The following is a 13,539-nucleotide window of genomic DNA, read 5'->3' as shown; positions in this document are numbered from 1 at the left end:
CGGACACTGTAAATGAGGACTACTGTATGTTAGTATTGGACTGGGATTGCTTTCTCAAGTCATTTAATAAGGTTTATCCCCAAAACTGGGCCAACTCCCACAAATGAGGTAAGCAGAGAGGATCCAACATTTTACACGAACTACTAAACCATTTAGCCACCACCTAGCTGAAACATACCAGCCGACGCTGTGAATTTTAATGAAAAATGAAAAATAAAGCAAAATGGATGGGGCTACCCAGACATTCTAGACCCGACCTTATGATTGATAGTCAACTGTCATATTGACTCTCAAGTTGCTAAAGGCCCCTAAGGTTCTTTAGATTCCTCTGCAGTTCTAAACAATGCTTCATTCTAATTTTAGACAGAAGCTTTGTAAACAATTCTTTTAGCACCCTTACATTTAAATGGGCTTGAATTTCCAAATGCTGATTTTTACTCTTATTCAGGAAGATTTCAGCCATATTCTGGATACTGCTTTGTGAGTAGCCAGTTTAATGCTCCCTTGTTTTAAGCTGACTAGATTTTAAGGTTCACACTCTTGTAGCCCTATTGGTCCCACGAGATGAGCGAGACAAGGGGAGTGAGGTAGCAGTTTTTATTGGACCAACTTCTGCTGGCGGAGGAGACAAGCTTTCATACGTCACAGTTCAAACCCTAAGGTCTGGAAGCAGCTGCCTTATAAGAAACAGTCCCTGGAAGGCTGGAAGCAGTAGAAATGAGAGCCCTTCTGAAGACAGCAGGTATAAAGGAGAAATAAGTGAAAATGAAAGTAGGCTGTGAAGTCAGGGTACAGGATTGGCTGCCATCAAAAGAGATTATGACGGTGGTGACGCTGTAGAAGACAAACAGATGACAGGATGCCCAAGAAAATAATGCAAACTCAACCAAGGTCAGTCAGACCTAGAAGCCGACCACCAACTAGATGTCGGGAAACTGGACACGAGGGCATGACCTGGCTGGGCTTAGTGGAGGACAAACCATGGAGAGGACAGAATGGCACTGGTGTACTGATCCCCATGTCTATACAGATGCTTTGGGATGAGAAGCTGTAGATGGCACAGGAAAAGAGGGCCTTCAAAAGGAGTTATTTACTACATGAGGAAGACACCAGACTGCAGCAAAGGTTCTTACTGAACCTTCCAGCATCACAACTACAACTGTAAGCAGCCCTCCCTCCTCCTCTCAATAACCTCATAGGCATCCACATCACACTAAAGATCCTGCCCTTACATTAGTAAATAGTAAAGTTGTGTGTGTTGTAAGTAGTCTCATTGAAGTTAATAGACCTGCTTATGTGAGTAAAGTGGTACACAGGACTGCGGTCTAGACATACACAACATGACAATGTCAATACAACCTGTATCCCCTGCCTCATTAACAGAGGAAAGTACTGTATTGGTTAAAGCCAAATCCACGGTACTTACAATACAGCAGTGTTTGAAGCCCACATTTCCAAGGAGTGTTAAAACACACTTCCCAGCTCATGCATCCACCACACAAGTAACACCTTTGGGTATGTTCTATTAAGTTTGGAATGCTGGGGGGGAAATTAGCATTGCCCTGGGTTATTTTTAAATAACTAGAAAGCACCAGAACTATCATGAGGTACACAGCTCTGTTTTAGGTTAGATAAACATTATATTCATTAATCTCCACAGCATAAGAAAAACATACATTCCAATTCCACATCCCTAAAGATTTTCTATCTTCTGTGCAAGAGATGGAATGGAGGCTGAAAGATTTGCTGTCTCACTGGGCCACCAGCATCTCTCCGGAAATGAAGTTTTTGTTGCTCCTGGCCCAGATTCACTGAGAGTTGAAACCTTAACTCTCCTGCTTCCACTGTGTCAAAAGAAAGAAGGTGGGGCAGGAGTTCAATTACACCAGACACTCAGGGAGAGAAAGAAGAGAGAAGCCCAGGCCAGCAGCAGTAAAAACAACTTTCCTGTAGAGACATCACTGCTCCGGAAATAGTGTTGTCACTGTAAAAATATGGCAGTCCACCCCAATAGCACTGGAGCACACTGCACAAGTTTAGATGAATTGAGAACACTCCTATTGCATGCCGTCTGATTCTTACATTATACTGATTTAGGAACTGAAATATTTCAGACTCTACACATTGTACAAGGGCTTTAAGATGCCATTTTCAAAATAATGATGTTCCTTAAGGTTTACAAAAAAAATTTTTTTTCCCCCACTACTCAGATAAGCATGGCAACTCCACCTCTTCAAGCAGGCACATATTATGCCAAGACTGGCTGCTCTTTCACAATATTTAGGCCTTTTTCCCCTCCTGGAAAACATGTGACTGTTGCCGACACCAGCACAGCTCCATGCATTTTCACTCCTGTTCCTTGCAGAACTCCTTGCAACAGGTTCAGGCACACAGTGGTTAAAATGGTTCCAGGTGACTACTGCCATCTCCTAACTGCTTTGGCACTACCAACAGTAAGACAATCTCAGAACAGAGTCAGTACAGAAACAGCCATAGAGAGCTACCCCATTATTCCAGTGTTACAGAAACTGACTCTCTGACTGCCTCATCTAACACTTGTTAAACAATAAAAGGTTTGGTGTGTGGTGGCAAGGAACAAATTCATCAAGTTTTTTTTTTAAATTGCCAAATTATCCCCAACTATTATGCTGATGTTTAAAACTGATTAGGAGTAACAACTTACAGTTACACAGATAATAGCGAATGCAAGAAATATGGGAAAGAAAACAACAACATTTTATTTTCTGAGAGCCATTGTTTGGTATATCACACTGAGCAGATGTAAACTAAGAACATTTGTAGAATGGCAATCATCCTGCATGTTTCAAAAGGCTACACCACGCAGATACAGTACGCAATATACATGCAAGAGAAATGATTCAAAATGAAATGCCAGTACTCTTACATTGGGCATCTCTGCACTAACCTGAGGTAAAGGACCAAACATACAAGAGTAGGATTGTTTCTTTTATTGTTTTGGATGTAACCAGGAATCTGTCCCTTTTACAGGGAGATTGCTGGAAGTGTTCTGAGAGCTATATTAAAAGGAGACAATAGAACACAAACGCTCCACGTGCAAATACAGAAGTACCAGCAAGGTTTCGACACAAGAAAACGTACTGCAGTTATGTGCAAAAGTTTCTTATGCATCTTAGAGTGGGTTTATCCAATGCTATAAAACTGCAACTACATGTGGCATTGTCTGATAGGTTGAATTTTTGTGAGCAAGAGGTGGATAGCTTTACACTTGGATTAGATTTATAGCCAGGGGTTGGTTTTTTTCCCCCTTCAACAGAAACATTTTGCTGTTGTGCCTCAATATGAACATGATGCAGAGCTTCAAGTTCAATACTTATTAGATAAGAGCAGCTTTCAATGGCACCTTGCAAATCCTAAAGTAGAACAGCACTTTTTGAACCAATGGTTTTTTTTATTAATATATGAAAGAGTCCATCGTCTGCCGGGCTGTTGGAAGCATGAACTTTTAAAACAAAAAAGACATTTTGACAGTGACGTTACAATTTAAACCTCTCTCTTCTTCCAGTGGCAGTGAGCCTCATGGCTTAGGAAAAAGAAAAGGAGGACTTGTGGCACCTTAGAGACTAACCAATTTATTTGAGCATAAGCCCGATGAAGTGAGCTGTAGCTCATGAAAGCTTATGCTCAAATAAATTGGTTAGTCTCTAAGGTGCCACAAGTACTCCTTTTCTTTTTGCGAATACAGACTAACACGGCTGTTACTCTGAAACCTGTCATGGCTTAGGCTGGCCCAAAGTTCATTTTCCTTCAGTCAGGATGCAACACAACAGGGTTCTTCCCACCAGCTGGGGAGCAGAGGGGCTACTTGCTAGACAAAGGTTTGCATTTCTCCTAAACTGGGCTTCTAAAAAGAAACATGTTCAAAGTCTTATCCTAGCTGTAAACACTGCCTCACCCAGTTAGCAAGTGAGGAAAAACAAAAGGAACCGTAAATAATGCGAGGGGTAAGGTTTATTTTAAAAAACGTTAGTTTTTTAAACTGCAAAGCAGATTAAAGAAATCAAGAGACTGCATCCAGAAAATACACTTCCTTAACACTGTGCATTTTCTAAATAGCTCTTCTCAAGCACCATGTCTCCTCTCCAGAAGAGGACATTGGCATAGATACAAAAAGGCAGACAAGACACTTCTAACAGCACCTAAATTTAATTCGTTCTTTTAATCATGTATCCTCCTGCTGCTCCTAACAGTGTTTAAGTGGAGACATGAAGAGCCACAGCTCTTTTGTTTGAGGAGCCTAACAAAAAAACAACAGTTGTTCCAAGTGAAATATCAGAATTCACAGATACCATTTAGACAGCTAAACAGGAAGTCAGACCATGCTAGGTAAAGGCAAACCACAGTACCACAAAGATGGATGCTCCCTGTCAGCTGCATGTCACATTCAGTTTCACACAACCATGTGATCAGGAAAGCAGAGAGGCAGAGGTTCCACCTGGTTTTGCAGGCCTTAGCTAGTCAGAAACCAGATCATCAGTCCAAAGAGACCTTCTGAGCACCTAGGGCCTCCATTTTCTGATACATCTCAGGCAGCCAGGAGACCAAGGATGCAATCAACCCCAAACACGTGCCTACATCAAAGCTCATACACACAAGGGTTTCCTTTACACAGCTGTCCAGGTCAGGATCTCAGCTGTACTAGGTGCAACGTGCTACAACCACGTTTACATATGTTTTCGACCTGAGGGTGGATAGAGCCCAAACACCTTTGTTTCTATGGTACATGCAGCACCCTTTGCCACCTGGCTAAAAGAAGCTCAAGTAGTCTATCACTCAACACCAAAACCTACAGGAAGATTCTCGAACTGAAATACTCTTGGTCACTAATGACAGAGGACACGGTCCATTTAAAACAAAACATGCTATTCACTTGAGCAGAACACAGAAGGCACAACTGTCTTGGATAAACAGGGTTTCCAGGGGAGGGGAGCCTTCCCAAAGCACCTAGACTAATAAAGAGCTCCGTCAGTCCTTTCCTCCATGCACAATTAGAGGACAGAATAGACTCATTTGCCTGCAATCAGTCATGTATGATCCTTAAAAATCACTGTCCCCCTTAATGCTTGTTTGTTGCAGCCACCCTCCAGAACTGCTGCAAAATAAGAGTCAACCTCCCACACCATCTTCAACCAGGGCACAGTCCCCCACCCACCCCAACGCCCCACTCCACCCCCAGCCTGTCAGTATCCAAGCATGGCTCTAAAAATTCTCTTTTGGGGATATGCAAAGCAAGTAGAATGCAAAACTGCAGAACACTAAGCCAGCATTTGTACGATGCCTCTTGCTCCCCCGTTTTCTTCTAAATTCCCCCTCCCCACAACACCACCACCTCCACTGCTCAAAGCCTCAAAACCAAGACTTGAAGTTTTAGACTGGGTGCACAGGAAGGACGACAGTGTGGTTTAAACTGCTTGCAAATAAAATGTCCTCTCCTAGGGAATCGGGTGAGGAGCTGTACCACCACCACACAAATTTCCAAAGCCCAGGATGAGAATTTCTTGGGAAGGGGGAGTCTTCCAGGGCTTTCTAAAATCTAGACTGAGAAGGCCTATGAAGCCAAGAGCTCAGTGCACCCTCTCTGTTGCGCAGCTTCCCCCACCCCAAACAGGAAACATGGGCATGGACATTACTGCTCAGACCACCCACAGGGGAGGCAGCAGTACCTGGGCAGAGGAGGAGAAAAGGCAATTACTGGGCTCTCTGTTCAATGCACCGCATGAAAGCATGTGTGTGGAGGTGTTCTTGGCACATTGCCTTCTCCCTTCCCACTTCCAATGTGGGGAACCAGCATGAGGAGGGCGAGGATGGTGAAAGTCTCAGGCAAGAGAACCTAGATTTCCAAGGAGAAGGTGGATTTCAAGAGACACTCATCGTACAGACACAGGAGAGTAGCAGAAAGCCCAAAGGAAACGCAATGGGAGGGAGAGAAAAATAAGGACTGTTCCCTGAGACCCCCTGAACGGGGCAGCAGGAGGCAAAGGAGAACGAGCACCCCCCGCCCCCCCCGCCATGTCGCCCTGCCCCGGCGAGCAATGACAACCAGCTTTCCTGGGAGGGGGAAGCGACCGGCTCTCACCCCCGCACCCCACTGGGGAGGCGCCATGGCAACAGCACAGAAAGGGGGGCCCGGCCCGGCCCGGCCCGGCCCGCCTCGCAATGAGCGCGCTGTGGGGGAGGGGATCCCGCTGCCCGCCCAGGGGTGCGAGGGGCGGAATGGAGTCGGCGGGGGGGGGGGGGGGGATGTTCCCGCTCCATTCCTCACCCAGCCCAGTCACTGCTCCCCGGGGGGGCCGGGCCCAGCCGGGCCGGGCCGTTCCTCCCCCGGGGGGGGCTGGGCGCCCCCCTCAGCATGAGGCGGCCCCAGCCCCCGCCCCCCTTTCCGAATCCAGCGTCTGCCCCTCCCCCCAGGCCCGGCCTAACCGCCCCCCGGCCAGTCCCGCCGGGCCGGGCCGCCCGCTCCCCGAGCCGGCCCCGCTCCCGCTCCCGCTCCCGCTCCCGGCCCCGCTCACCTCGGCCGGCAGCGGCGGCCCCGCTCGCTCCCCTCAGGCCGGGCCGGGCGGGCGGAGCAGACGCTGCGCCGCAGACACCAGCGGCAGCCGGCACCACCACAAACAATGATGCTGATTGGGCCGCGGCCCCGCCGCACCGGCTCCGCCTCCCGACCTGAGCAACGACGCCTGTTGGTCGAGACGACAGACCGACGGAAGCCTAGACCAATCGAAGTGGAGGCTACACCCCGACGCCCGCCCTATAGCTCCCACTGGCTGATGGCACCGTTGATTGGCGTAGGCCGCGACCACTGGGAGGCGGCAAAAGCGCCCCGTGGGGCGCCTTTAATGGGTCTCTTAGCCTGGACATCCGGGTACCCTGTGGCCCTATTATATGTCGGCGGGCAAAAAGCAAATTTGGCCCTCCTCGGGCGTTTTGGGCGACGGCGGCCACCGTACCTCGGTTACCCCAATTATCTTCCTCCCTTTAATCTCCCCCCACTGTACCTGGGGGGGACACCCAGCTAAGGCCCCATCACCAGAGTGGGTGCTGGGCACCCAGGCCAGGCCGGGGGCGCCGGGAGAGGGGTGCCCAGTCTGGTGGGACGTATTCCTGGAGGGTTCATCACAGGCCCCTATTGTCAACTCCTGGCGACGCCAGGACCCCGACGTGGGGCTGGTTGGCGCAGGTGATGGGGCGGGGCGTGGGGCAGGTTGGCGCAGGTGATGGGGGAGGGGTGGGGGGAGGATGGCACGGGTGATGGGGGAGGGGTGGGGGGCAGGTTGGCGCAGGTGATGGGGGAGGGGTGGGGGGAGGATGGCACGGGTGATGGGGGTGGGACGTGGGGCTGGTTGGCGCAGGTGATGGGGCGGGGCGTGGGGCAGGTTGGCGCAGGTGATGGGGAGGGGTGTGGGGGGTGAGGATGGCACGGGTGATGGGGGCGGTGTGTGGGGCAGGTTGGCGCAGGTGATGGGGGAGGGGTGTGGGGGGTCAGGATGGCACGGGTGATGGGGGCGGGGCATGGGGCAGGTTGGCACAGGTGATGGGGGAGGGGTGGGGGCGTCAGGATGGCATGGGTGACGGGGGAGGGGCGTGGGGCAGGTTGGCGCAGGTGATGGGGCGGGGCGTGGGGCAGGTTGGCGCAGGTGATGGGGGCGGTGCGTGGGGCAGGTTGGCGCAGGTGATGGGGAGGGGTGGGGGGGAGGATGGCACGGGTGATGGGGGCGGGGCGTGGGGCAGGTTGGCGCAGGTGATGGGGGAGGGGTGGGGGGAGGATGGCACGGGTGATGGGGGCGGGACGTGGGGCTGGTTGGCGCAGGTGATGGGGCGGGGCGTGGGGCAGGTTGGCGCAGGTGATGGGGAGGGGTGTGGGGGGTAAGGATGGCACGGGTGATGGGGGCGGGGCGTGGGGCAGGTTGGCGCAGGTGATGGGGGAGGGGTGTGGGGGGTCAGGATGGCACGGGTGATGGGGGCGGGGCAGGTTGGCACAGGTGATGGGGGAGGGGTGGGGGCGTCAGGATGGCATGGGTGACGGGGGAGGGGCGTGGGGCAGGCTGGCGCAGGTGATGGGGCGGGGTGTGGGGCAGGTTGGCGCAGGTGATGGGGGAGGGGTGTGGGGGGTCAGGATGGCACGGGTGATGGGGCGGTGCGTGGGGCAGGTTGGCGCAGGTGATGGGGGAGGGGTGTGGGGGGTGAGGATGGCACGGGTGATGGGGGCGGGGCGTTGGGCTGGTTGGCGCAGGTGATGGGGAGGGGTGCGGGGGGTGAGGATGGCACGGGTGATGGGGGCGGGGCATGGGGCAGGCTGGCGCAGGTGATGGGGAGGGGTGTGGGGGGTCAGGATGGCACGGGTGATGGGGGCGGGGCGTGGGGCTGGTTGGCGCAGGTAATGGGGGAGGGGTGTGGGGGGTCAGGATGGCACGGGTGATGGGGGTGGGGCGTGGGGCAGGTTGGCGCAGGTGATGGGGGAGGGGTGTGGGGGGTGAGGATGGCATGGGTGATGGGGCAGGGTGTGGGGCAGGTTGGCGCAGGTGATGGGGGAGGGGTGTGGGGGGTCAGGATGGCATGGGTGATGGGGGCAGGGCGTGGGGCTGGTTGGCGCAGGTGATGGGGGAGGGGTGGGGGGGGCAGGATGGCACGGGTGAGGAGGTGCCAGGGTCAGGTTGGTGCAGAGGATGTGGGGGAGTGCTACCGAGGTCTGGTGGCCCAAGTGTTCGGGGCGGGCACCACATCTGATGACTCTTGGAGCTGCCCCTCACACAGCTCTGGGAGCCACGGGGAAAAGTGGGGGGGTGTAGAGGAACACTGGGGCACATGGTACTTGGGTGGGCTGCACCCACATGTGGAGTTGGCCACATGGAGGTGTTTGGAACGTGCGCAGGGGATGCAGGGGCATGGAGCTGGCACAGAGAGGTACAGGGAGGCAGCATGTTTTCATGCTGTTCCCGAGGATAACGTTTCAGATTCCCCCAGGCCTGGCAGTGAGATTGTGAATTATCCCCTTTAACATTTATTGTTTGCACTGTGGTAGCACCTAGGGGCCCTAGACAGGGATCGGGGCCCGTGGTGCCAGATGTTGTGCACACACAGAACAGACCCACAGTCCTTGCCCTGCAGCACTTACGTCAGAGTACAAGAGCTGACAACAGGTGGCTACAACGCACAAAGAACGAGGTAAGTCATGGAGAATACGTCCGTCAATGGCTGTAAGTCAAGGCAGTCAGGGACGCAACCCCATGCTCCAGGTGTCCCTAAACTTCCAACTCCAGAAGCTGGAAGTGGACGACAGGGGATGGATCACTCGATAATCGCCCTGTTCTGTTCCTTCCCCGTGAAGCACCTGGCAGCGGCCGTGCTCAGAAGACAGGATGGTGGTAGCTGGCCCATCGCTCTGCCCCACAATGGTTGATCTTATATGCTCACAACAAAAGGTCAGCAAAGCACCAGGTAACAATGAGAATTATGAACATCAGAACACTCCCTGGGCACAGCACAGCCGGAGCCTAAAACGAGGTCTTCCCCATGGGTGGCACATGAACTGCCGGCTTGGGGAGCCTAGCCCCCAGCCCCACCCCTTCTGCCCGAGGCTCTGCCTCATCCACCAGCACCCCCGCACAGCCACTGGCCCCCACCCCAGGCTAGCACCCCCAGCCCCGGAGCGCCGGGAGGGAGGGCAGTGTGGCCCCAGCCCCTGGAGCCAGGCCACAGAGCAGAAGCAGGAGGCCTGGGGGCAGAGCGTGGGCAGGGCCATGCCTGGCTGTTTGGGGAGGCACAGCCTCCCCCAGCCTATGGTACCCGCTACCCATGGTCTTCCCTGTGCATTGCACAGCAGCCCGAGGGAATGATATTCCATCCCAGCAGTGTCACGCTGCGCCGCAGAATCCAGGTGTCCTGCTGCCCCATGGCATCGCACTGGACACACTGATATTTTGGCACAACGTTGCATCGCTGTTTTTCAATGCACCAACGTCCCATGGCTGCCTGAGGGCGCTTTGATGCGACGTGACTGTTCCGTGGATGCGGTACAGCCCTGCTCGCAGCGTGACCGTGCTGGGCTGCAACATCAGCCAATATTGCCTCACTGTTTCCTTGCAGCTCTCCCTCCCGTTGGTCTGTCTGTCTCTACTTGTCTCAGAGGCAAACCGAGTCCCCTCCTGCGTTCCTCACTTCAGCCGTGGAGCAGCAGCCCGCCCACCCTGCCGGGACAGCTTAAAAATCCACCGAACTCGCAGTTTGCGCGAACTGTGCTGTGAAGACACCCCCAGGACTGTCGGCTTCTCTGTTCACTGTGCACAGCGCCTGGTGCCAGAGGCTCGGTGGCGGCACCACCGTGCGGTCGCATCACAGCAGCCCAGGCCTGCAACACCAACTCTGCTTGGTTACAACGGCACCAGGGTGTAAACATCACCGCGGTGGCTCAGCGGAATTCCCCCTTCCAGCTCTGTGGGACCCGGAGAACGGTACGACTGGCCGCTGCTGGAAGCAGGGGGAGTCGGCCGTTGGCTTCGCCGGCCTGGAATACGTCACACCAGCTCCAGGTTGATCAGTCTCCCTGCTAGCAGCAGCGATCCCAGGTGTGTCCGCCCCACGCACACAGCGATTCGCTGGTGACAGCGCTGCCAGGCCCCTTTCTCCTTTGACATGGCAGCCGTCGATTAGGGGCAGCTCCTTTTTCATTCTTTTGGTGAGAGGGAATTTCCCGTCGCAAGCCGATGGCCCAGAGGCCGGGTGCGCTGCCGAGTTCGGGGGGGTGGCACAGCTCTCGTGGATGCCAGAAGCTGGGCCCCGGGAACAACTCAAACTTTGCCCTCTGCGTGCAGCCGCCTCGGGAGATCGCGTCACAGAAAACCACAGAACTTCTGAACGTAAAACGACGTGGCCCAGGCCTGGGAGCCTGATGCCAGAATTCAAGATGGCTGCCAAGGGAGAGAAATGGAGCCAAGCCAACACTCTAGCCTTCCTTGTCCATGATCGATGGTTTATTAGCGCCTCTCCCACCTCATTGGCTAACCGCAGGTGATTGACAAGCACCCTGGTGCAGACGCAGGGCTCTCCGATTGGCCGGGACTCTCTCAGGCCCGTAACTTGTACACGGCCCAGCCAATAAGCAGGCAGGGACGACAACCCAAGCCGTAACCTATAGCTTCCCCCCCGAGGCTATTTGTGGGGCGCTGAAGCAAAGCGGCCGTGAAACGTCTGCACGGGCGTCCCGGGGGAGGCTGGAGTTCCCAAGCCGGAGAGTCTGGTTTCCGGGCGCGGGGACCGGTGGCGGCACGTCACAGCCCCGGGAATTGCTCTCGTCTTGGCCCCCTGCGTTTGATCTCCTGCCAGGCTGCGCGCTGGCTCGGGGCAGTCTGGGGAGGAGACGCCCCGGAGGCCAGGCAGGCTGGGGGGGGGGTCACACAACACCAGGGAGGCTTTGCCAGCCTCCGTCTCGCTGGCTCCTCAAACAAGAGGGTTTAAAGTTCACAGCAGAGGGGGCCAGGCGTGGCTCCCCCCCCCCCCCCCCGGCTTCGGCTGGAGCTTCGCAGGGACGGCTCGTCCCCCTTCAAAGCGTGGGGGGGTGGCAGCAGCCGGCTGAAGCGCAGATGCCCTGCAGCCGTACAGCACGAGAGCGAGCACTCTGCTCACGGGTGCCCTTGGCTTCCGGCCGGCCAGCAGCTGGGCTGCGTGGGATGAGAGGGCCCCAGCCTGTAGGGCCACGCCGGCGTCACCCGCCCCGGCACGAGGCTCGCTCAGAGGGGAGGTTTTATTGGCCTAGGGACAGGCCCCGAGCCTGTGGGTCCCCACTTAGCTCTCCCTGCACCACAGAGGCCCCTGGGCCCAGTGCGTCCCTCCTTGGCGGGCAGCAGACCAGCCCCAAAACACTAGTAGGGCCTACACAAAAACACGGGCTATGTTCTAATCAAAGATTGTTTTTAAAGTCTTGATTGGGGGTGGAGGTCAGGAAGGGGGTGGGTGACACACCACGCTCAAAGGGTCATGTTAGGGGCAGAGCTCAGGCTAACACTCCACATGTGCTCTGGGGGCAGGCGGAGCCACACACAGCCGGAACGTGGGCTCCGGATGGAGGTGGCCCTGCCCATTACTGCAGGTGGGATGCCCGTGGGCAGCTGCTCTACAAGGCAGCCTTGTGGATGACAAGGCAGCAGGAGCCAGGTTGGGCTGGCCCCGGGCAGGGCACCCGCTCTGTTTGCAGCCCCCGGCCCCGCTGCTGCTCAGTGCGTCGTCTGCAGCGCAAGTGCCGGATGGATGGAGCCTGCCCCATGGCATGGCCATGTGTTGCCGCCAGCGGGGGTGCCCAGGGCGGCAGTGATTAGCTCATGCCGGCCTCCTGGACAGATCTCCTCCGTGAGCGGCTGCTGTGAGGCCGGAGATGCAGAAGGTGCAGCCTGCAGGGAGCAGCGAGGGGGACTGGGGCGGCCTGCACACAAGGGGTCAATTGTACACACAGGCCCCAGCTTCCTTCCTTGGCGGAAGCCACCAGCGAGCAGGGCGAGGAGGCAGCTGGGCAGGGCAGGGCAGGGCCGCCCCAGCCCCAACCCAGGACCAGCCTGTGGCACTGCAAAGGGAGGCTGCAGCAGGAGGTTTGGGGTTCCCGCCGGCTGCACGGGGAGGGAGGGGCTCTCACCTGGCAGTAGCAGAGAGGTTCGGCCAGTCCTGGAGCCGCGAAAGGAGCCAGCCGGGCTCGGAGACACAACCCGGCCAGAGCGCAGCAGCTGTAATGCGCCGGGGCCTGTACGGCTGTCGGTGCTGTGAACCTCGCTGCAGAGCCCCGCGAGCTCTCAGCACATGCGCCCCTCGCTGTGGGGCTGGGACGGGCTCTGCACTGCCCAGGCCACGGGCCTCTGCCAAGCAGGGGCTGTGAGAACAGGACAGGGGCCAGGCTGCTCCAAGCCGGGGTGATGGGGGGCACCTGCTGGGAGTCAGAGGTGCCCGGGGAAAGCCCCAGGGAGGGGAGATGGGGCGAGCGCTGAGGGGGGCCTGGGGCGCCCTGTGGTACTGAATGCCTCCAGCTGGGCAGAGGGGCGGTCTCACCAAGCCCTGAGTCAGGCCTCAGAGCTCATGAGATGCTGGTAAGGGCCCGTCCTGGTTTTTCGGTGTCTGAGCCCCCGCCCCACAGCAGGGGTGACGATCACAGCCCTGCCGCTCCCCCAGGCAGGCGCCGGCAGGACCCAGCTGGGATCTGCACACGCAGTCTGTGGCATGGAGCGCCCAGCTCCCTGCCCCCAGCAGCCCCCGGGATCCCCCTGCTGCGAACAGGGGCTCTGCTCCACCCTCCCTGCCTGGCTCCTGCTGTTCCCCCAAACTCCTCCCAGCTCAGCCTCACACTGCTGCTGCTCTGATTGGCTGCTCTGCCCAGGGAGGCAGGATAGTGGGGAAGGCAGCCAATCAGATGCTGGGGGGGGGGGCAGGCCCAGCCCAGACCCACGCTGCCCCTCGCCACCACACCCCACTTCGGCCATGGGGGCTCCTCTCGGCCACCCAGAGCCGGGGCAGGGGCAGGGCAGA

General features: G+C 56.4%; 1 protein-coding gene and 1 long non-coding RNA gene across 5 annotated transcripts in view; one reads left to right on the top strand and one right to left on the bottom strand.

Moving 5' to 3' along the window:
- GATAD2B (GATA zinc finger domain containing 2B) overlaps nucleotides 1-6,686 on the bottom strand; it is an 82,210-nt gene extending 75,524 nt beyond the window's left edge. The window contains exon 1 of one of the 3 annotated variants that reach the window (XM_074938352.1): nucleotides 6,549-6,686. The gene's annotated coding sequence lies outside the window, so the exon portion shown is untranslated. Of the gene's footprint in view, nucleotides 1-5,702; nucleotides 5,837-6,548 lie in introns of those variants that run through there. The other 2 variants (XM_074938349.1, XM_074938355.1) reach the window with 2 other exon arrangements.
- A 2,013-nt stretch (nucleotides 6,687-8,699) lies between these two features.
- On the top strand, nucleotides 8,700-11,532 carry LOC141977192 (uncharacterized). 2 transcript variants are annotated; one of them, XR_012636186.1, is made up of 3 exons: nucleotides 8,700-9,201; nucleotides 9,365-9,458; nucleotides 10,123-11,532. It is a non-coding gene; the product is annotated as an uncharacterized LOC141977192 (long non-coding RNA). The 2 variants fall into 2 exon arrangements; XR_012636187.1 differs by having other exon boundaries at nucleotides 9,365-9,474.
- The last annotated feature ends 2,007 nt before the right edge of the window (nucleotides 11,533-13,539 follow it).

Source organism: Natator depressus, chromosome 24 (genome assembly GCF_965152275.1).
Source record: "Natator depressus isolate rNatDep1 chromosome 24, rNatDep2.hap1, whole genome shotgun sequence".
Classification (NCBI taxonomy): domain Eukaryota; kingdom Metazoa; phylum Chordata; order Testudines; family Cheloniidae; genus Natator; species Natator depressus.
Note: the sequence above shows the minus strand (reverse complement) of the source record. Positions and strands in the feature narration are given on the sequence as shown.